The following is a 23,742-nucleotide window of genomic DNA, read 5'->3' as shown; positions in this document are numbered from 1 at the left end:
ACTTTCGAGTGTATAGCCGGACAGACGCACACCGAAGGACAGACAGACAGACAGATAGACAGGCAAACAGATAGACAGACAGACAGACAGATGTATCCATTTATATATATATATTTATTTAATATTTATGATGAATTAAATTCTCCTTACTGAGTCTGCTCTGCTCTCCCCTCTTACTCTTTTGATGTAGCCTCTTGGTTTAAATTATTTAGTACCTCCTTTCCCCCTTTGCAACTAATTCCCACTCTTACCAATTCCAGACTTTTGCTGTTTAACAACTCACTCTGTTCAGCGATTCACCCAGTTCTGTGCTTTGGCAGATTCCCCTTTTAGAAAAACACTAGTTACAACTGGTCAGTCAACTTCCAACCATAATAATTCATATTTAATCAGGGACTTACTTACTGTTGATTGACTGTTAACTGCCACTGACTTACAGTTTATTAAAGTTAGAAAACTAAGTTAAAATTTGATAGCAACACTTTCTGTGCTAGTCACCTACTACTTACCAGTGAACTCCCACTCTCACCAAATACCCGTCTTCACTCTGCAATTCACTCCGTTCAGCGATTCACCCTGCTCAGTGCTCTGTCCTCACCCAGCTCTGTGCTCACCCTGCTCTGTGCTCTGTGCTCACCCTATTCTGTCCTTACCCTGCATTGTGCTCTGTCCTCACCCTGCTCTGTGCTCTGTCCTCACCCTGCTCTGTGCTGTGACCTCATTCTGTGCTCTGTCCTCACCCTGCTCTGTGCTCTGTCCTCACCCTGCTCTGTGCTCTGTCCTCACCCTGCTCTGTGCTCTGACCTCATTCTGTGCTCTGTCCTCACCCTGCTCTGTGCTCTGTCCTCACCCTGCTCTGTGCTCTGACCTCATTCTGTGCTCTGTCCTCACCCTGCTCTGTGCTCTGTCCTCACCCTGCTCTGTGCTCTGTCCTCACCCTGCTCTGTGCTCTGACCTCATTCTGTGCTCTGTCCTCACCCTGCTCTGTGCTCTGTCCTCACCCTGCTCTGTGCTCTGACCTCATTCTGTGCTCTGTCCTCACCCTGCTCTGTGCTCTGTCCTCACCCTGCTCTGTGCTCTGACCTCATTCTGTGCTCTGTCCTCACCCTGCTCTGTGCTCTGTCCTCACCCTGCTCTGTGCTCTGTCCTCACCCTGCTCTGTGCTCTGACCTCATTCTGTGCTCTGTCCTCACCCTGCTCTGTGCTCTGTCCTCACCCTGCTCTGTGCTCTGACCTCATTCTGTGCTCTGTCCTCACCCTGCTCTGTGCTCTGTCCTCACCCTGCTCTGTGCTCTGTCCTCACCCTGCTCTGTGCTCTGACCTCATTCTGTGCTCTGTCCTCACCCTGCTCTGTGCTCTGTCCTCACCCTGCTCTGTGCTCTGACCTCATTCTGTGCTCTGTCCTCACCCTGCTCTGTGCTCTGTCCTCACCCTGCTCTGTGCTCTGTCCTCACCCTGCTCTGTGCTCTGTCCTCACCTTGCTCTGTGCTCTGTGCTCATAGAAACATAGAAACATAGAAGATAGGAGCAGGAGTAGGCCATTCGGCCCCTCGAGCCTGCTCCGCCATTCAATGCGACCATGGCTGATCATCCAAATTCAGTACCTGGCCCTGCTTTCCCCCCATACCCCTTGATCCCTTTAGCCTTAAGAAATATATCCAACTCCTTCTTGAGTATATTTAATGTATTGGCCTCTACTGCCTTCTGTGGTAGAGAATTCCACAGGTTCACCACTCTCTGGGTGAAGAAATTCCTCCTCATTTCTGTCATAAAAGGCCTACCCCTTATCCTTAGACTATGACCCCTGGTTCTGGACTCCCCGGCCATCGGGAACATCCTCCCTGCATCTAGTCTGTCCAGTCCTGTCAGAACTTTATAAGTTTCAATGCGATCCCCTCTCATTCTTCTAAACTCCAGCGAATACAAGCCCAATCGTCCCAATCTCTCCTCATACGTCATTCCTGCCATCCCAGGTATCAGCCTGGTGAATCTTCGCTGAACTCCTTCCATGGCAAAAACATCCTTCCTCAGAGAAGGCGACCAAAACTGCACACAATACTCAAGATGTGGTCTCACCAAGGCCCTGTACAACTGCAGCAAGACATCCTTGTTCCTGTACTCAAACCCTCTCGCTATGAAGGCCAACATAGCATTTGCCTCCTTAACCGCCTGCTGCACCTGCATGCTTACCTTCAGCGACTGGTGCACAAGGACACCCAGGTCTCGTTGCACTTCCCCTTCTCCCAATCTATTGCCATTCAGATAATAAACCGCCTTTTTGTTTTTGCCACCAAAGTGAATAACCTCACATTTATCCACATTATATTGCATCTGCCATGCTTCTGCCCAATCACCCAACCTGTCCAAATCATCCTGTAGTTTCTCGGCATCCTCGTCACAGCACACACGCCCACCCAGCTTTGTGTCATCTGCAAATTTGGAGATATTACATCTAGTTCCCTTGTCTAGATCATTAATATATATTGTGAATAGCTGGGGTCCAAGGACCGATCCCTGCGGTACCCCACTAGTCACTGCCTGCCACTCAGAAAAAGACACGTTTATTCCAACTCTTTGCTTTCTATCTGCCAACCAGTTCTCTATCCAAGTCAATACCTTGCCCTCAATCCCATGTGCCTTAACTTTACATGCTAATCTCTTACGTGGGACCTCATCGAAAGCCTTCTGAAAGTCCAAATACACTATATCCACTGGTTATCCCTTATCTATTTTACTAGTTACATCCTCAAAAAATTCCAGTAGATTAGTCAAGCACGATTTACCTTATGTGAATCCATGTTGACTTTGTCCGATCCTGTCACTGTTTTCCAAGTGCCCTGCTATTACATCTTTTATAATGGACTCTAGCATTTTCCCCACTACCGATGTCAGGCTTACCGGTCTGTAATTCCCCGTTTTCTCTCTACCACCTTTTTTGAATAGTGGGGTAACATTAGCTGCCCTCCAATCCATGGGTACTGTTCCAGATTCCATCAAATGTTGGAAGATGATCAGCAATGCATCTAATATTTCTAGGGCCACTTCCTTAAGTACCCTGGGATGTAGATTATCAGGCCCTGGGGATTTATCGGCCTTCAATCCCATCAATTTCCCTAACAATATTTCCCTACAAATACTGATTTCCTTTAGTTCCTCCCTTTCATCAGACCTTATGATCCCTGACATTTCTGGGAGGTCATTTGTGTCCTCCTTTGGGAAGACAGAACCAAAACATGTATTTAATTGGTGTGCCATTTCTTTGTTCCCCATTATAAATTCCCCTGATTCTGACTGCAAGGGACCTACGCTTGACTTCACCAATGTTTTTCTCTTCACATATCTATAAAAGCTATTACAGTCAGTTTTTATGTTCCCTGCAAGCTTACTCTCAGATTCTATTTTCCCTTTCTTAATTAATCCCTTTGTCCTCCTTTGTTGAATCCTAATCTGCTCCCAATCCTCAGGTTTACTGCTTTTTCTGGCCAATTTATATGTCCTCTCCTTGGATCTTATGCTATCCCTAATTTCCCTCGTTAGCCACGGTTGAGTCACCTTTTTTGTTTTATTTTTATGCCAAACTGGGATGAACAAATTCTGTAGTTCATCCATGCGGTCTTTGAATGTTTGCCATTGCCTATCCACCGTTAACCCTTTGAGTGACATTGCCCAATCAATCCGACCCAACTCGCGCCTCAGACCATCATAGTTTCCTTTGTTTAAATTCAGGACCCTAGTCTCTGAGTCAACTACTTCATTCTCCATCTTAATGAACAATTCGATCATATTATGATTGCTCCAACCCAGGGGGCCTCATAAAAACAAGATTGCTAATTAATCCTTTCTCGTTACATAATACCCAGTCTAAGAAGGCCTGATCTCTGGTTGGTTCCTCGACATATTGGTCCAGGAAACCATCCAGTAAACACTCCATGAATTCCTCCTCCACAGTATTGTTACTAATTTAGTTAGCCCAATCTATATGTAGATTAAAGTCACCCATGATGACTGCTGTGCCCTTATTGCATGTTTCTCTAATTTCCCTTTTAATGCCATCCCCAACCTCCGCATTACTGTTTGGAGGTCTATATACCACTCCCACTAATGTTTTCTGCCCCTTGGCATTTCTCAGTTCTACCCATACAGATTCCACATCATCAGAGCTAATATCCTTCCTTATTATTGTGTTAATCCCTTCTTTAACCAGCATGCTACCCCACCTCCCTTTCCTTTTTGCCTATCTTTCCTGAATATTGAATACCCCTGGATGTTGAGTTCCCAGCCTTCGCCACCCTGGAGCCATGTTTCCGTAATCCCAATCAAATCATATTCGTTTATCTCTATTTGCGCAGCTAATTCATTTACCTTATTACGAATGCTCCTCGCATTAAGACACAAAGGGCTAAAAATTCGGTGGTGCTGCATTTGAGGTGCCAAGCTCACCTGGGCGCCAGAATTTGCGCTCCAGGCGGAGCCGCCTGCGCCCTCCCGATATTGAGTTTCAGCGCCTCAAGAGGGACGCGGGGCACTGCTCGAGGCACCCTGCGTCCCACTTGGGGCGCTCAAACTGAATATCGCAGCACTACGTGCCGCTGCGCCACACGCTGCGGCACAGCGCGCTGCGGTACTGCAGGCCTTCCTCCCCTTCTTAAGGTGGAGGGGCCTGCACCAGTGTGATCACTGATCGTGAGTGCCGGCAAAAGAGCATGGCACCGAGGAGAAGTGCCGGGCTCTCGAGACACAGCCAGCACTGCCTGAGGGGGGGAGGATCAGGAGGCCGGGGAGGGTGGCGCGAGGAGGTGCTGGCATGCGGCCACCGAAAAAAATAGCCGCCCCGCACCTCCCCCTTAATTTGCGCCATTACCGCCACAGGTAGGCCTCCCTGTACTGGTCGCGATTTGCGACCGGAGTTACGGGGGGGGGGGGGCGCGACCCAATATCGCGTTCGGGGTGGTAGCGGGGCGCTGCACACACCAATGACATTATCGGTGGCGGTGCAGCACTACAGGCTAATGCCGCCATTAGTACCCCGCTAAATTTTGCGGGAGGCGTGGCCAGTGGCGCTAAAGCCACTGAGTGCCCTCTTTAGGCGCTAACTGGTGGCGCAGCCCACCGAATTTCTAGGCCAAAGCCTTCAGGCTTGTTTTTTTAATGCTCTTAGACCTATTGGAATTATTATTTACTGTGGCCATGTTTGATTTACACCATTGATTTCTCTGACTGCCACTTTTGTTTTTCTCCTTCCTATCTTTTGCTTTTATCCTTGTTTCCCTTTCCTCTGTCCCCCTGCTCAGGTTCCCAACCCCCTGCCATTTTAGTTTAAACCCTCCCCCTGAGCACTATCAAACACTCCCCTAGGACATCGGTCCCGGCCCTGCCCAGGTGCAAACCGTCCAGCTTGAACTGGTCCCACCTCCCCCAGAACTGGTTCCAATGTCCCAGGAATTTGAATCACTCCCCCTTGCACCATTCCTCTAGCCATGTATTCATCTGAAATATCCTTCTATTTCTACTCTGACTAGCACATAACACTGGTAGCAATCCTGAGATTACTACCTTTGAGGTCCTATTTTTTAACTTACCTCCTAACTCCCTATATTCAGCTTTTAGACTCCCGGTATTCAGCTTTTAGGACCTCACCCCGTTTTTTACCTATATCATTGGTACCTATATGCACCACGACAACTGGCTGTTCACCCTCCCCTTCCAAGATGTTCTGCAGCCGCTCTGAGACATCCTTGACCCTTGCACCAGGGAGGCAACACACCATCCTGGAGTCTCGTTTGCGGCCGCAGAAACACCTATCTATTCCCCTTACAATAGAATCCCCTATTACTATAGCTCTACCCCTTTTTTTCCTCCCATCCTGTGCAGCAGAGCCACCCCTGGTGCCAGGAAGTTGGCTGCTGCTGCCTTCCTCTGATAAGCCATCCCCCCAACAGTACTCAAAGTGGTGTATCTGTTTGAGGGGGGGATGCCCACTACCTGCCTGTGCCTAGCACTCTGTCTGTTGGTCACCCTTTCCCTTTCTGCCTGTCCAACCTTTGCCTACGGTGTGACCAACTGATCAAACATGATATCCACGACGTCCTCAACCTCGCGAATGGTCCAGTATGTATCCAATCACAGCTCCAGCACCGTATGCGGTCTGCCAGTAGCTGCAGCTGGACACACTTCCTGCACACGTAGTTGTCAGGGACACAGGAAGTGTCCCTGAGTTCCCACATAGTGCAGGAGGAGCATACCACGGCACCGGGCTGTCCTGCCATGACTTACCCTTTAATTAATTGCAATTAAATTAAATCAAATCAATCCCACCAATTACACTACAGTTAAATGGTATATTTAAGGGCCCTGGTTTACAAACAGTCCCCGCTACACCACAGAGACTTTAGAAACTATAAACCACAGAGTTAAAGTTTAAAAAAGAGAGAAATACTCACCAACCAATCACTTACCTGCTTTCTGGTGACATCACACTTCGATTACTTTTTACTTCTCTCCCTCTCTCTGAGATTGGAGATTGGTATGCCTACCTGGTCTCCGCCACCTTTTATAGCTCGCCGCGATTCCCGCCGCCGCTCTCGCCGCTCTGAGGCCTACCTTGTCTCTTGGAGCCTCTTTTATACTCGTTCCGCCGTGATTCCCACCACCGCTCGCGCCGCTCTCTCTGTGTTCTGTCCTCACCCTGCTCTGCCCTCGCCCTGCTCTGTGCTCTGTCCTCATTCTGTGCTCTGTCCTCACCCTGCCCTGCCCTCACCCTGCTCTGTGCTCTGTCCTCATTCTGTGCTCTGTCCTCACCCTGCCCTGCCCTCACCCTGCTCTGTGCTCTGTCCTCATTCTGTGCTCTGTCCTCACCCTGCTCTGCCCTCACCCTGCTCTGTGCTCTGTGCTCACTCTGTGCTCTGTGCTCACCCTGTGCTCTGTGCTCACTGTGCTTTGTCCTCACCCTGCTCTGTGCTCTGTGCTCACTCTGTGCTCTATGCTCACTCTGTGCGCTGTGCTCACTCTGTGCTTTGTCCCCACCCTGCTCTGTGCTCTGTGCTCACTCTGTGCTCTGTGCTCACTCTGTGCTCTGTGCTCACTCTGTGCTCTGTCCTCACCCTCCTCTGTGCTCTATGCTCACTCTGTGCTCTATGCTCACTCTGTGCTCTATGCTCACTCTGTGCTCTGTGCTCACTTTGTGCTCTGTGCTCACTCTGTGCTCTGTCCTCACCCTGCTCTGTGCTCTATGCTCACTCTGTGCTCTATGCTCACTCTGTGCTCTGTCCTCACACTGCTCTGTGCTCACTCTGTGCTCTGTCCTCACCCTGCTCTGTGCTCTATGCTCACTCTGTGCTCTATGCTCACTCTGTGCTCTGTCATCACACTGCTCTGTGCTCTATGCTCACTCTGTGCTCTGTGCTCACTCTGTGATTTGTCCTCACCATGCTCTGTGCTCTGTGCTCACTCTGTGCTCTGTCCTCACCCTGCTCTGTGCTCTATGCTCACTCTGTGCGCTATGCTCACTCTGTGCTCTATGCTCACTCTGTGCTCTGTGCTCACTCTGTGCTTTGTCCTCACCCTGCTCTGTGCTCTATGCTCACTCTGTGCTCTATGCTCACTCTATGCTCTGTCCTCACACTGCTCTGTGCTCTATGGTCACTCTGTGCTCTGTGCTCACTCTGTGATTTGTCCTCACCCTGCTCTGTGCTCTGTGCTCACTCTGTGTTCTGTCCTCACCCTGCTCTGTGCTCACTCTGTGCTCTGTGCTCACCCAGCTCTGTGCTCTGTGCTCACTCTGTGCTCTTTGCTCAGCCAGCTCTGTGCTCTGTGCTCACTCTGTGATTTGTCCTCACCCTGCTCTGTGCTCTATGCTCACTCTGTGCTCTATGCTCACTCTATGCTCTGTCCTCACACTGCTCTGTGCTCTATGGTCACTCTATGCTCTGTCCTCACACTGCTCTGTGCTCTATGGTCACTCTGTGCTCTGTGCTCACTCTGTGATTTGTCCTCACCCTGCTCTGTGCTCTGTGCTCACTCTGTGTTCTGTCCTCACCCTGCTCTGTGCTCACTCTGTGTTCTGTCCTCAGCCTGCTCTGTGCTCACTCTGTGCTCTGTGCTCACCCAGCTCTGTGCTCTGTGCTCACTCTGTGCTCTTTGCTCAGCCAGCTCTGTGCTCTGTGCTCACTCTGTGATTTGTCCTCACCCTGCTCTGTGCTCTATGCTCACTCTGTGCTCTATGCTCACTCTGTGCTCTGTGCTCACTCTGTGCTCTGTGCTCACCCAGCTCTGTGCTCTGTGATCAAGCTCAAGAGCTGAGGAGCACAAAGGAAACCATGGGGTCAATGCCCCCTCGGCTATATTTTGAATTATGACACACTTACACTACAAAAAAATATTTAAAAGGAAGAAAAGGCTGAAATTGTCAGCCCAGCAAATAATCTGCCTCGATCAACTATGCCAAACCCATCCATCATCTTGAAAGCTTCATTTGCGGTCTGGGAAACAAAATCGTAGTTGCAGTTATTTTTAAAAGAAAGACGTCTTTCTATAGTGCCTTTCACAATCTCAGGATGTTAAAAACTGCTTTACAGCCAATGAAATACTTCTTGAAATCTCAACACTTTTGTAATGTGGGGAACGCGGCAGCCAATTTGCACACAGCAAGCACCCACAAACAGCAATGTGATAATGACCAGGTAATCTGTTTTATTGATGTTGGTTGAGGGATAAGCAGTGGCCAGGACACTGGGGAGAACTCGCCCGCTCTTCATCGAATAGTGCCGCGGGATCTTTTACATCCACCCGAGGGGGCAGACGGGGCCTCGGTTTAACATCTCATCTGAAAGGCAGCACGTCCGACAGTGCAGCACTCCCTCAGTACTGCACTGGAGTGTCAGTCTGGATCGTGTGCTCAAGTCTCCAGACCTGAACCCATGACATTCTGACTCAGAGGTGAGAGTGCTACCCACTGAGCCACAGCTGACACTTACCTAGCTTACCTAAGCCAATTAATATCTTGCATACTTCTATAAGGTTGCCTTTCAGTCACCTCCTTTCAAGGGTAAAGTACTCAGTTTCTTCAGCCTTTCACATAACTCAATTCATTTTGGCCAGGGGCAGCATTGTGGCTCTCCTCTGCACACTTTCCATGGTTTGAATGTTTCCCTTGTGCCTTGGGGACCACAAATGGACAGAATACTCAATGCGACTGACAAAGACACTTTAGAGAATCCTACAACTCATAAGGAGGCCATTCAACACATTGAGCCTCTGCTGGCTCTTTGAAAGGACTATCCAATTAGTCCCACTGCCCTGTTCTTTCTCCATAGTGTTGCAAGTTTTTCCTGACAGCAAAGGTTAGATACAGAGTAAAGCTCCCTCTACATTGTCCCATCAAACATTCCCAGGGCAGGTACAGTACGGGTTAGATACAGAGTAAAGCTCCCGCTACACTGTCCCATCAAACATTCCCAGAGCAGGTACAGTACGGGTTAGATACATAGTAAAGCTCCCGCTACACTGTCCCATCAAACATTCCCAGAGCAGGTACAGCACGGGTTAGATACTGAGTAAAGCTCCCTCTACACTGACCCATCAAACACTCCCAGGGTAGGAACAGTACAGGTTACATACAGAGTAAAGCTCTCTCTATACTGTCCCATCAAACATTCACAGGGTACATAAGAACATAAGAAATAGGAGCAGGATTAGGCCAATCGGCCCCTCGAGCCTGCTCCACCATTCAATAAGATCATGGCTGATCTGATCCTAACCTCAAATCTACTGTCACTCTCCATCTCACCCGAACCCATGTGATCTCCCGGGAGAGGCAAAAAACCAGATAAAAAAACCAATGGCCAATTTGGGAGAAAAAAATCTGGGAAATTCCTCTCCGACCCATCTAGGCGATCGAAAATCTTCCAGGAGATCACTCTGTCCCTATATTTTCTACAGTACTTACCTTCTGTAAAGGCGATCTCCACCCCATCCAGGAACAGGAATAAAACCATCTCCTGAAATCTAACACAGAATTAGAACACAAGAAGTAGGAGCAGAACCAGGCTACATGGCCCCTGGGCCCGCTCCACTACCCACAGGGCCATGACCATTCCGAACCTAGACTCATGTCCAATTTCCTGCCCGCTCCCCGTAACCCTTTGTTAGAATAAAATTTTGCTGGAAAAGACACAAACAACAAATTCGCTGACTGGGACTAATTGAATCACTGCACAATGAGACATGCCACGCCAACGCATGGCTGGAACAAAGTTCATCTCGTGTCCTGTTATCACAGTCCCAAGAACTAACAAGGTTCACTGGTATCCTATTATCGAACTAATCACATTCCGCCGGTGACGCGGACGAAACAAGACGAAATGAAGACCTTTCACAATCACTGAGAACTAACAAGGTTCACTGGTATCCCATTATCGAACTAATCACATTCCGCCGGTGACGCGGACGGAACAAGATGGAACAAAGACCTTTCGCAATCACTGAAGAGGCAGAATTGGCAACACGAGTGTGTAAACTCCTGACTGGAGGAAAGTAACGATATGCGCTAATAAACGAATTGATTGGATGAATGTAAATGACCTAAAACCAACTTCTTGGAATTGTATATAAGCTCGGCACGTACTACAATCGAGGAGAAGATGCTCTCGCAGAGCTCTGTCATTTAATAAAGTTGTCTCTCTTACTCAAAGTCTAGTTTCCGAGGAATCATTTTTCCTACAACAAATTGGCGCTGCGAGCAGGGTGCCACGGAGCTGAACAGTCGTTCGAATCCGTGACCAGGGTGAGTAGTCAGATTTTTGACCGCCCATAAATCAGAGACACTCGACAAGACGACTGAACGGCGAAGCGGCACCAAAACGAATCTGGGACACAGACTGAGTGGGTAAGAGACACTACTTGATTTGTATTTGTGTATTTGTATTTGTGTATTTGTATTTGTGTAATAGTAACTAAGAAAAACCTCGGACCAGGAGGACACTTGTCTCAGACACCTAGCCTCAGGCCAGTTGTTAATAGAGCAAATGCCTCACGCGAAGGCCAGGACCATGAATTAGGTGCCGAGACTCCAAGGTGTTCTAAAGTCGTGATACTAGTCGAGTACGGTTAACATTTTTCTGCATTATATCATGTTGCTAAGTGAACTAGGAGATTATTAGTGTCGGTGTTGTAGGACCCTGATCAGGTAAACAGACACCGGGGAGGGGTAGAAACTCCGTACAACAAGCAAGCGTTACACGTCCGGGCAGTTTTGAGAGAAAGACAAACCCGGACCTCTGAGAACGCTGGCATAGAGTGCGACAAGAAGCTCGGGTGTTCTCGGAAGGAAAGAATAGGGGGGCTCTCTAAGGAACAGATCACCAGACACGAAGGAACGATCGGTGAAGCAGCGGCGATGTCAGGTGAGGAAGTTAAGAGGGGACCTTCGGGCTCCCTCACATATTCTTATATGACAAACCGACAGTCGTTAATTAAGAAGATGCAGAAAGACGGTTGGGATGTGTCACAGACTTTAGAACTCTAGAGAAGCTGGTTGACTAAACAGACAAAGGATAAAACCAAGAAGGCAGGAGTGTTATTAGTACACCAACTAGCAGGACTCATTGAACAAGTAAACGTAATAAAGAAAGTTGCACAAGACAAAGTACAGATGGTTACGGAACTAGAGACAAAGGCGAAATGTCAAGCAAAGATTATAAAGGAATTAGAGTGTAAGGTATACGAGGGGGGGCGAATGGGGACCTGTCCAGACACCACCTCCCTTCCCCCATATTACAGTGCAGAACCAACAGCCCCTGCAGGCGAGGGGGACGTTGAAATAGTCAAGATGGCTCCTGTGAGTCGGGGCGGGACATTGGCTAATCCCACCGCCAGTTACAAACCATTCACTCCCGGGGAAAGACAACAGATCATGACCGTTTTAGGAAAACTCCAGCCCCGGAGCCAGAATGTTAAATTCTGGATGGAACTTAATGCCGTCTGGGTAGGGCACCTGTTGCACCTAAGGGATATTCACCAATTGGTCTGAGCAGCCTGCCCTGCGGACAAGTGGCGACTTGTGGCAGGCGGGCATGCAGTTCAACCCACTCAAGACTACAGCGGAGGGCGTTGGACACATGCGGTAGCCCTCACTGACGAAATGGACGCCCAACAGCCGGCATTTGCCCTTTTTAAGACAGAAGTCCAGAGGGTCCTAGGTGATTCCCCCACGAATTGGAATAGAATCACAACAACCATACAACAAAAGGGTGAGGGAGCGTCAGAATATGGAGAACGATTATTCAATATCTACCAAGAGAGCTCGGGCCAACAAAATGCCATTAGGATGGACCCGGCCTTTATACAGGCATTTAAGGATGGCTTGTCACCCAGACACCAAGGCATCATTAAGATGGGGGTAGTAACCGCCAGAAACTATGATGACCTGGTAGAATGGGCTAGTGGGGTAGATGAAAGTGGGATGGAGGATAAGGATAAGGATAAGGTTAAGGTAAAGCAAGAGATGGTAGCAGCCGTGACTAATTGGGAATCTGGAACCCGACCCAAGAAAGAACCATGCCACAACTGTGGAAAGATGGGCCACTTTGCAAAAGAATGCAAAGGGAAGAAAGTTGACAAACAGTGCAATTATTGCGGAAAACGGGGGCACCTAGAGGCCGCCTGTTACGGAAAACACGGCAGGCCTAGTGAGGGGCAAAACACCCTAACCGCCGAAGAATATAAGGAATGGCAGGAATATAAGCGTAGTAGTTGATGTCCTGTGGCCCCCATAAAAGGTAAAAGGGAGGGGAGAATTTATGTGTCTGCACTAGTAGGGGGCCGACAATGTGAAAGGTTGGTGGACACAGGCGCATCAGTTTCCGTCACTAACCTCCCCCTCCCCACGACTAGTAAGTCAATACTCCTGCGAGGACTCAATGGCACTAAAGTGCCAGCTCACTTGAGCACCACGCAGCTGGTGGAAATCGATAATATATACCTCCCCATGAAATGCTATGTGTGTAAAAATAATGAAGGTACAATATTACGGAATGATATAATGAGGGAGTACAAAACAATAATTGATTGTGACAAAGGAAAGTTAACATGGCCAAAGGTGGATGGCCGTAAGGAAAAGATTAGACAACTGGCAAATAACACTGGCACCCTTGGGGTGGCCATCGTAACTACCAGGGACTGGCACGAAGATACGGAAGGATACGGAGCCATTTGTGATTCCGTGATTGGGGTATGGGCTGAAACAAAGTTAGATACAGGAAAAGCTAGTATCGACCCTATTAAGATTCCCGGACCAGAACACAAGCCACACCGCCAGTACCCAATAAAGGCGGAGGCCAGGAAGGCAGTCATGGACATGTTGAAGGGGCTAGTAGAAAGGGGTATCCTGAGGGAAACCACGAGCGCTACTAATTCCCCCACATGGCCAGTAGAAAAACCTGATGGGAGCTATAGGTTGACTATAGACTACACGGCCCTCAACAAGGTCACTCCTAAATTACACCCCATCGTTGCCAGTCCCTCAACAATTTTGAATGGGCTATCCCCTGAACAGAAGATATTCACCGTTTTAGACATAGCTAACGGATTCTGGGCACTCCCATTAGATCTGGAATCACAAGAGAAATTTGCATTCACAGTAGGGGACAAACAATATACGTGGACCCGATTGCCACAGGGACTCCATAATAGCCCAGCTATTTTTCACCGCATCATGAGTGATATCCAAAAACAGATAGAAGTACCTAAAGGAAGCACTATTTTGCAGTACGTCGACGACATAATAATAGCCTCGGAAACGAAGGCAGACCATCTGGCAACCCTATATTTAGTACTAAGGGCCCTAGAGACGGCTAGCCTCAAGGTAAGCCCTAAAAAAGCACAGGTAGGAAAAACTCAGGTCCTATACCTGGGACATCTAATCTCCCAAGGACTTAAAGAAATGCCACAGGACAGGAAACACGCTGTCCAGGGCATGCCGAGACCCGTAACAGTACGCGGAGTCAGGAAGGTACTGGGGCTCTTTAATTACAGTAGAAATGTTATCCCGGGGTTCGCTAAATTAGCAGAACCTATACAAAGATTAGTGAAAGAGGGTAAACCCGCATTGGAACCGATAGATTGGGGACCGGAACAAGAGGAAGCTTATACTCAACTAAAGTCTGAGCTAGTATCAGCCCCAGGGCTAGGACTGCCAGATATGAGTAAGGACTTCCACATACATTGCAACAACGAAGAAGGGTTTTACACAGCAGTAGTTACACAGGATCATGGGGATAAAAGAAGGCCCGTCGCCTACTATTCCACAGCGGAGGGACCGGTAGTCACAGGGCTCTCCCGGTGCATAGCTGCATTGGATTGTGCGGCTTGGGCAGTAAAGGTTAGTGAGCCGATAGTAATGACAGGAAACATTATATTGCACACGAAACACACTCTGGTAGAGATGCTGAATACCGGGAAATTAAGATCCGTCTCGAACATGAGACGTGCCAAGTGGGAGGCCGTCCTCCTCCCTCCGAGTAAAGCAGTAACCATTGTTAGAGACACAGGGGAGAACCCGGCAGAAGGAATACTGGGAACTGGGGAGCCCCACAACTGTGGGGACGTAGATATGAACCTGGAAGAAGATAGGATAAAAGACACCCCTTTAGCGACAGTGGAAGAGACGTTGTATGTAGATGGTTCACGCAAGTGTATAGATGGGCTGCCCCGAACGGGGTGGGCGGTGGTTAATGGCAAATTAAAAACCGTAGAGTCAGGACGGATTGATGGAGGCCTATCGGCCCAAGTGGCAGAGCTAGTGGCTCTCACCAGGGCACTAGAGTTGTCAGAGAATAAAATCGTGAACATTTACACAGATAGTAGGTATGCCTTTGGGGTGGTCCACGATTATATGACTGCATGGGGTAGGAGGGGATTCATTACTACGGGAGGCAATCCCATAAAACACCAGCTGAGGATAGAAGCCCTCCTAGAAGCTAGCGACAAACCCCAACAGGTAGCAGTAATTAAGATTAAGGCACATCAGAGGGAACCGGACCGGACTAGCCCGGACTGGTTAAATCACCAGGGGAACCAGGCTGCGGACCAAGCAGCACAAAGGGCGCTAGAGCAAGAAAGGATCGAAGAAGTACCAATAGCCACTGTGGGCAGCTCCGAGGACGAGATAAGTATTGACGAACTCCATGAGGACACCCCCGACGTCGAAAAAGGTACGTGGGAAGAACAAGGCGCAAAGCGGGGAAGCGATAATGCCTGGTGAAAGGATAACAGGGTAATGGCCCTCAAGTGCATTCAAAATACGCTATTAGAACTCCACCATGGGCTTGTACACTCAGGGAGAGAAGCGATGATGGGAAGCCTCAGCAAAGAATGGTGGTGGAAGGGGATGGGAAGAGATATCGCGCGATACTGCCATCGATGTATCACCTGTGCGCAGTATAACCCCGGGCGACCCATAAAGGTCAAAATGGGACATCAACCAAGGCCACGTGGGCCCCGGGAGCATATACAAATAGACTTCACAGGTCCCCTTCCACCGTCACATGGCAAAACATACTGCCTCGTGGTCATAGACCAATTCACCCGCTGGGTAGAGGCTTTCCCCACGCGAAATTGCACCGCTTTGACGGTTGCCAGAGTCTTAGCTGAAGAAGTAATCCCCAGGTGGGGAATACCAATTCAAATGGACTCTGATCAAGGTACCCACTTTACCGGGAGTGTCATAAAAATGGTATGCCAATTAATGGGAATTAAACAAAAATTCCACATCCCATATCACCCTCAAAGTTCGGGCATGGTGGAACGAATGAACCGAACCCTTAAAAATGCATTGGCAAAGGCAATGCAGACGTCGGGGGAAACCTGGACTGAAGTATTGCCCATTATCCTAATGAAGCTGCGAGCCACTGAAAACCGAACGACAGGCTTGACCCCTTATGAATTGATGACAGGAAGGGCGATGCAATTGCCAGAAGGCATCATAACAGGTGGTGCCGATGTAGGCCCTTTAAAAGATAGACTAAAACGATACGTTCTGGAACTTAGCACTCAATTAAAGGAGATGCGAAAGAATGTCCGTGATAATCAGGAGGACAAGGATCGGGCACAAGAGCTCACAATGACGGCTTATGTTCCCTCAGCGGGTAGTAAAGTCATGGTGAAAACTCTGCCCAGCAAACCAGGTTTCGCCCCAAAATGGAGTGGGCCATATGAAATCATAATCAGTGGGGATACCTGTGCCTGTCTAGGCATAAGGGGTAAAGGAGTATGGAAGCATTGGACACAATTGAAAGTATATAAAGACAACTGACTGGCTACTTTCTGAATCTGTTTTACAGGTGATCTGCATACCCTTTGTCATAAAATTCCTGTAAAGACTGGACTGTAGTGATATATTAATCATGTTTAGAGTATTATGGGTAATGGCGTTATTTTATATTGTCACGGGAAGCGCGGTACCCCATTTACGTAAAGAGAGAGGATTGCATGTAAATACCTTTCTGTATATGTCATATGTCTATGCGAAAAAAATGGGCCAAAGCTCCTGCTGGGTGTGCGCCCATGTGCCCACCCATACGGGGGGAGGAATCCCATTAAGGCCTATCCCCTTTAAGGTAGAGGAGATGGTAGGGTGGTTATTATACTCTAATACCACCTGGAATAAGGAGGATACCATACAAACCCAAAATAGCTTGAATCCAGATCAGCTGGAACATGAGTGGAAACAGGCAGGGTATAACCCCACAAACTTTAAAGGATGGTTTCATCCCCAGTACAATAATCGAAGGTATCCAGAAGAGCTATTAGTCAGCGCAGGGGTAAAACTAAACAATGCAGAGGGGGAAGTCTGCTTGGTAAACTATGACGAGACAGGGTTAGTGGTTGGATGGAGTAAGTGCAAGTATAATTACACTTTAACCAAAACCAGTACTAAACCACCAGGTGCCCTAGAATGGCCCCACGTGGGAACGTTTAATTTATCCGAAGTGCTAAACCGGACTAGCAATCTACCCTGGAGGGGAATACCTGGGATCATGTACCAACTTTGGAACAAATTTGAGGCCTATAATAATACCTATTTCATTTGCGGATATAAGGCGTATCCATGGCTTCCACGAACCTGGACTGGGTCATGCTATATACATCCATCATTTATCCTCCCTAACCCACCACTACGGGTACCAGTCGTTATGGCAATCAGCCAAGCGTGTTAAGAGAGCTATTACGGAAACCGAAAGATTCTGGGCTATAGCATTCCCCTGGTACGGAACAGGAAAAATAGCAAGGGAATCCATAAACATGGCAGCAATGCTCGAACAAATAGCCAATGATACGGCTGAGTCCCTGAGAGAAATGAGTGCCGAAATGGTGGTGATCCGGACCACCGCCTTACAGAATAGGATGGCCCTAGATTATCTGTTGGCGGCGCAAGGAGGCACCTGTGCCCTGATCAGGACAGACTGCTGTACATATGTCCCAGATTGCTCTGAGAATATCATGAACCTAGCAAATCATATCCAAGAAAAAATAAAGAAGCTCCATCAACCCACAAGCACAGAGGGAAGGCTTGATTAGTTGCTAGGGAAAACCAGGTGGGGAGCGTGGATGATGCAAGGAATAATAATAATAGTTGTAATTTGTATGTTGATGTGTTGTGTGCTGAGCCTTATAAAGTTGTGTTGCCAAACTGCTATGAAAACCGTGATGCCGATCGCCTCTATCGAGGAGGAACACACCAACCTGCTACCAAGGGATGAAGAACACCAATACGACACTGTCGAAGGAGCAACCGAACCCCCGGACATAAGCCAGTGGCTGTAAGCACTGACGAAAGGGGGACCGAGGATGGTCATCTGGGAGCAAATGAATCATGCTCCAGGACCAAGAGGAGGGACTGTTAGAATAAAATTTTGCTGGAAAAGACACAAACATCAAATTCGCTGACTGGGACTAATTGAATCACTGCACAATGAGACATGCCACGCCAACGCATGGCTGGAACAAAGTTCATCTCGTGTCCTGTTATCACAGTCCCAAGAACTAACAAGGTTCACTGGTATCCTATTATCGAACTAATCACATTCCGCCGGTGACGCGGACGAAACAAGACGAAACGAAGACCTTTCACAATCACTGAGAACTAACAAGGTTCACTGGTATCCCATTATCGAACTAATCACATTCCGCCGGTGACGCGGACGGAACAAGACGGAACAAAGACCTTTCGCAATCACTGAAGAGGCAGAATTGGCAACACGAGTGTGTAAACTCCTGACTGGAGGAAAATAACGATATGCGCTAATAAACGAATTGATTGGATGAATGTAAATGATCTAAAACCAACTTCTTGGAATTGTATATAAGCTCGGCACGTACTACAATCGAGGAGAAGGTGCTCTCGCAGACCACGTGGTTGCAGACGCTTCTCCCAGAGCTCTGTCATTTAATAAAGTTGTCTCTATTATTCAAAGTCTAGTTTCCGAGGAATCATTTTTCCTACAACACCTTAATTCCCTTTACTTCTAGGAAACTATCTATTTCTGTTTTAAATTTATTTAATGATGTAGCTTCCACAGCTTTCTGGGGCAGCAAATTCCACAAACCTACCACCCTCTGAGTGAAGAAGTTTCTCCTCATCTCAGTTTTGAAAGAGCAGCCCCTTATTCTAAGATTATGCCCCCTAGTTCTAGTTTCACCCATCATTGGGAACATCCTCACCGCATCCACCCGATCAAGCCCCTTCACAATCTTATATGTTTCAATAAGATCGCCTCTCATTCTTCTGAACTCCAATGAGTAGAGTCCCAATCTACTCAACCTCTCCTCATATGACCACCCCCTCATCCCCGGGATTAACCGAGTGAACCTTCTTTGTACTGACTCGAGAGCAAGTATGTCCTTTCTTAAGTATGGACACCAAAACTGTATGCAGTATTCCAGGTGCGGTCTCACCAATACCTTGTACAACTGCAGCAATACCTCCCTGTTTTTATATTCTATCCCCCTAGCAATAAAAGCCAACATTCCATTGGCCTTCTTGATCACTTGCTGCACCTGCATACTAACTTTTTGAGTTTCGTGCACCAAGACCCCCAGATCCCTTTGTATTACAGCACTTTCCAGTTTCTTGCCATTAAGATAATAACTTGCTCTATGATTTTTCCTGCCAAAGTGCATAACCTCACACTTTCCAGTATTGTATTCCATCTGCCAAATCTCTGCCCACTTACTTAGCCTGTCTATGTCACTTTGCAGGTTTTTTATGTCCTCCTCACTCACTACTTTCCCTCCCATCTTTGTATCATCTGCAAACTTTGATATGTTACACTCAGTCCCCTCCTCCAAATCGTTAACATAGATTGTAAAGTGTTGGGGACCCAGCACTGACCCCTGCGGAACACCACTAGTTACTGATTGCCAGTCTGAGAATGAACCATTTATCCCAACTCTCTGCTTTCTGTTAGAGAGCCAATCCTCCACCCATGCCAGAATATTACCCCAATCCCGTGATTTTTTATCTTGAGCAATAATCTTTTGTGTGGCACCTTGTCAAATGCCTTTTGGAAGTCTAAATACACTACATCCACTGGTTCTCCTTTATCCACCCTGTATGTTACTTCCTCAAAGAACTCAAGCAAATTTGTCAAACATGACTTCCCCTTCATGAAACCATGCTGAGTTTGTCCTATTAAATTATGTTTATCCAAATGTCCCATTCTGTCTCCTTAATAATGGACTCTAACATTTTACCAACCACAGATGTTAGGCTAACAGGTCTATAGTTTCCAGCCTTCTGCCTACTACCCTTTTTAAATAAAGGTGTTACATTTAGCAGTTTTCCAATCTGCCGGGGACTTTGCTGAGTCCAGGGAGTTTTGGAAAATTATTACCAATGCATCCACAATCCCTACTGCCACTTCCCTCAAGATCCTAGGATGTAAGCCATCAGGTCCAGGGGATTTATCCGGCTTGAGTCCCATTATTTTACCAAGTACCACTTCCTTAGTGATTTTAATCATATTTAGCTCCTCTCCCCCTAGAGCCCCCTGTTTATCCTGTGTTGGGATATTCTTAGTGTCCTCAACCGTAAAGACTGATACAAAATATTTGTTCAGCGTTATTGCCATCTCCATGTTTCCCACCATTAATTTCCCGGTCTCATCCTCTAAGGGACCAACATTTACTTTAGCCACCCTTTTTCTTTTTATATAACTATAGAAACTTTTGCTACCTGTTTTTATATTTTTTGCTAATTTACTAGGAACAGTCAGGGTTAGATACAGAGTAAAGCTCCCTCTACACTGTCCCATCAAACACTCCCAGGGCAGGTACAGTACGGGTTAGATACAGAGTAAAGCTCTCTCTACACTATCCCATCAAACACTCCCAGGGCAGAACAGTGCAGGTTACATACAGAGTAAAGCTCCCTCTATACTGTCCCATCAAATACTCCCAGGGATGGTCCAGCATGGGTTAGTTATAGAGGAAAGCTACCTCTACACTGTCCAATTAATCACTCCCAGGGCAGGTAAAGCACAGGTTTGATACAGAGTAAAGCTCCCTCTACACTGTCCCATCAAACACTCCCAGGGCAGGGACAGCACAGGTTAGATATTTAGTAAAGCTCCCTCTACACTGTCCCATCAAACACTCCCAGGGCAGGGAGAGCACAGGTAAGATACAGAGCAAAGCTCCCTCTACATTGTCCCATCAAGCACTCCCAGGGCAGGAACAGTATGGGTTAGATATAGAGTAAAGCTCCCTCTACACTGTCCCATCAAACACTCCCAGGGCAGGGACAGCACAGGTTAGATACTTAGTAAAGCTCCCTCTACACTGTCCCATCAAACACTCCCAGGGCGGGGAGAGCACAGGTAAGATACAGAGCAAAGCTCCCTCTACATTGTCCCATCAAGCACTCCCAGGGCAGGAACAGCATGGGATAAATATAGAGTAAAGCTTCCTCTACAATGTGACATCAAACACTCCCAGGGCAGGTACAACATGGGTTAGATACTGAGGAGAGCACCCTCTACACTGTCCAATCAAACAATCCCAGGGCAGGTACAGCATGGGTTAGATATAAAGTAAAGCTCCCTCTGCACTGTCTGTACGGATAACCGTAGCTGTTTAAAGACAGGGGGGTTTGATTGACTGCTGGTTGACGTCATATCCGGGGGCAGGATCCGACGCCATCTTGGCCATGCTTGAAGTACTGTACTACGAGACACAGAGTCAGGACTGAATAAATGGCACTCCACTACAACTGCTTGGGAGACTCGTAATTACGTTATTAAGATAACATTACATGGTACCAGGATTTATAGAACTCACGATAAGGACATACTACAACAATGGAAGGAATAAAACCTCCGGCTAGCCTGCAACTAGAAGGAAATGTGGATGAAAATTGGCGTGTCTTCAAGCAACGCTTTCTTCTCTACCTCACAGCGATTGACGCTTCGACTAGCTCTGGAACACGTAAAGTAGCTTTGTTGCTAACAGTGGCTGGCTCGCAGGCAATCGAGCTGTTTAATACATTTACGTTTGCAGCCGAAGATGCTTAAAATGATCTGGACAAGGTGATAGAATGGTTCGACGAATACTGCACTCCAAAAAAGAATGAAACGTATGAGAGATTCGTGTTTCGCTCCTGCGTGCAAAAGCGAGGAGAATCCTTTGATTTTTTTGGACGGACTTGAAAATAAAAGCACGAACATGCAACTTTAGGGACCTGAAGGAATCGATGCTATGCGATCAAGTTGTTTTTGGAATACTCGACAAGAAGGTGAGGGAGAGAATGCTTAGAGACAATGACCTAAATTTGGATGCAGCAGTGAAAATATGTCATGCTAGTGAACTCTCAGCCATGTACATGAAAGCTTTCGAAGGGAGCAGCACAGCAGCGGGCGGGAGTGCCCTGGGGCTGGAAAACCTGCCGGTGGATGTGGTACACAAAAGGGACACAAGAGGGCCCACGGAGTTCAAGACGATGACGCCTTATGAATGCAGACGGTGCGGTAATAAACACGTAGCCAGACAGTGTCCTGCTTATGGGAAGAACTGTGCAAAATGTAAAGGCAGGAATCACTTTGCCAAGATGTGTTTTTGGGAAGAGAAAACTGAAGGTAAAAAGACAGTGCATGCTATTGAGACTGAAGAGACAGGAGCAGAAACTTTGTTTGTTGGAATGGTGCAAAATGAGTCAATACAGGGCAAAAATGCTAATGAAGTGCACTCTGTAGTACCAAAGACTGAAGTTTGGATAGCTCCCTTGCTTGTAAATGGCACCATTGTTCCCTTTAAGCTAGATACAGGTGCTAAGGCAAACCTAATAAGTTGGAGTGATGCACGGAATCTCAAAGTGCGACCTAAAATACTGAACAAGACAGTGTCTTTGAAGGAATACAATGGACAAAGCATTGAAACAAAAGGAATGTGTAGGCTGAATGTTAAGGTAAAAAATCACATTCACCCTTTGACCTTTGTTATAGTGCCTGAAGGACATGAGTCACTGTTGGGGGATAAGGCCTGTGTGGATTTGGGCTTGGTAAAACAAATCGATACTATCAATGAACAGAACTGTGTGCAGAGTGCCCCCCAAGATAGTACAAATCTGACTCATGAGACTATAGCACACAAATATGCAGATGTATTTCAGGGTTTCGGAGCACTGCCCTTTACATACTCCATCAAACTGAGAGAGGATGCACAACCTGTGATTCACGCACCCAGGAGTGTTCCAGTGGCTCTCTGTGAAAAACTGAGGAAAGAGCTAGACCGCATGGAGGGACTAGCTGTCATAAAGAAGATTGAGGAACCGACTAACTGGGTAAATTCCATGGTCTGCGTCAATTCAAAGAAAACTGATAAATTGCGTGTCTGCATGGATCCCAAGGACCTTAATGCCAATATCAAAAGAGAGCACTACCAAATTCCAAAAAGAGAGGAAATAGTCAGCGAAATGACAGAAGCGAAAGTCTTCTCCAAGATGGACGCCTCGCATGGTTTCTGGCAGTTGAAACTTGGTGAAGAAAGTGCTAAGCTGTGCACTTTTAACACCCCGTTTGGTCGATACTCCTACCAGCGTCTGCCCTTTGGTATTAGCTCCGCCCCAGAAATCTTTCACAGAGCAATGGAGCAATTAATCGAGGGCCTGGAGGGAGTGCGGGTGTACGTGGATGATCTGGTAGTATGGGGCTCCACTCAGGGGGAGCACGACACCAGACTGGAGAAAACACTTCAGAGAATACAGCAGTATGGACTCAAACTAAATAAAGACAAATGTCAGTTCAGTGTCAATGAAATCACATTCCTCGGAGACAAGATCTCTACAGAGGGGATTCAGCCAGACAAGTCAAAGGTAAAGGCTATACATGACATGGAGAAACCAAAGGACAAGAAAGGGGTTCAGCGGGCCCTTGGCATGGTTAACTACCTAGGAAAATTCATTCCAAATCTAGCAGTGAAAACTGTTCATCTGAGAAAACTGCTGCACCAAGAGACAGAGTTCCAATGGGAACATGAGAGAGAATGGAAGGGACTGCTACACATTCTAGCAAGTGAACCCCTACTGAAGTTCTTCTGCCCTAAAAAGAGGACAAAAGTGTCCACAGATGCCTCTAAGAATGGATTAGGGGCTGTCCTTCTACAGGAAGATGAAGGAGAATGGCGACAAGTGGCGTATGCGCACGCTCCATGACGGCTACAGTGTGCCGGTATGTGCAAATCGAGAAGGCGTGCCTT

This window comes from Somniosus microcephalus, chromosome 3 (genome assembly GCF_052327205.1).
Source record: "Somniosus microcephalus isolate GS21.2 chromosome 3, FLI_Smic_1.0, whole genome shotgun sequence".
Taxonomy (NCBI): domain Eukaryota; kingdom Metazoa; phylum Chordata; class Chondrichthyes; order Squaliformes; family Somniosidae; genus Somniosus; species Somniosus microcephalus.
This window is presented reverse-complemented; position numbering follows the sequence as displayed.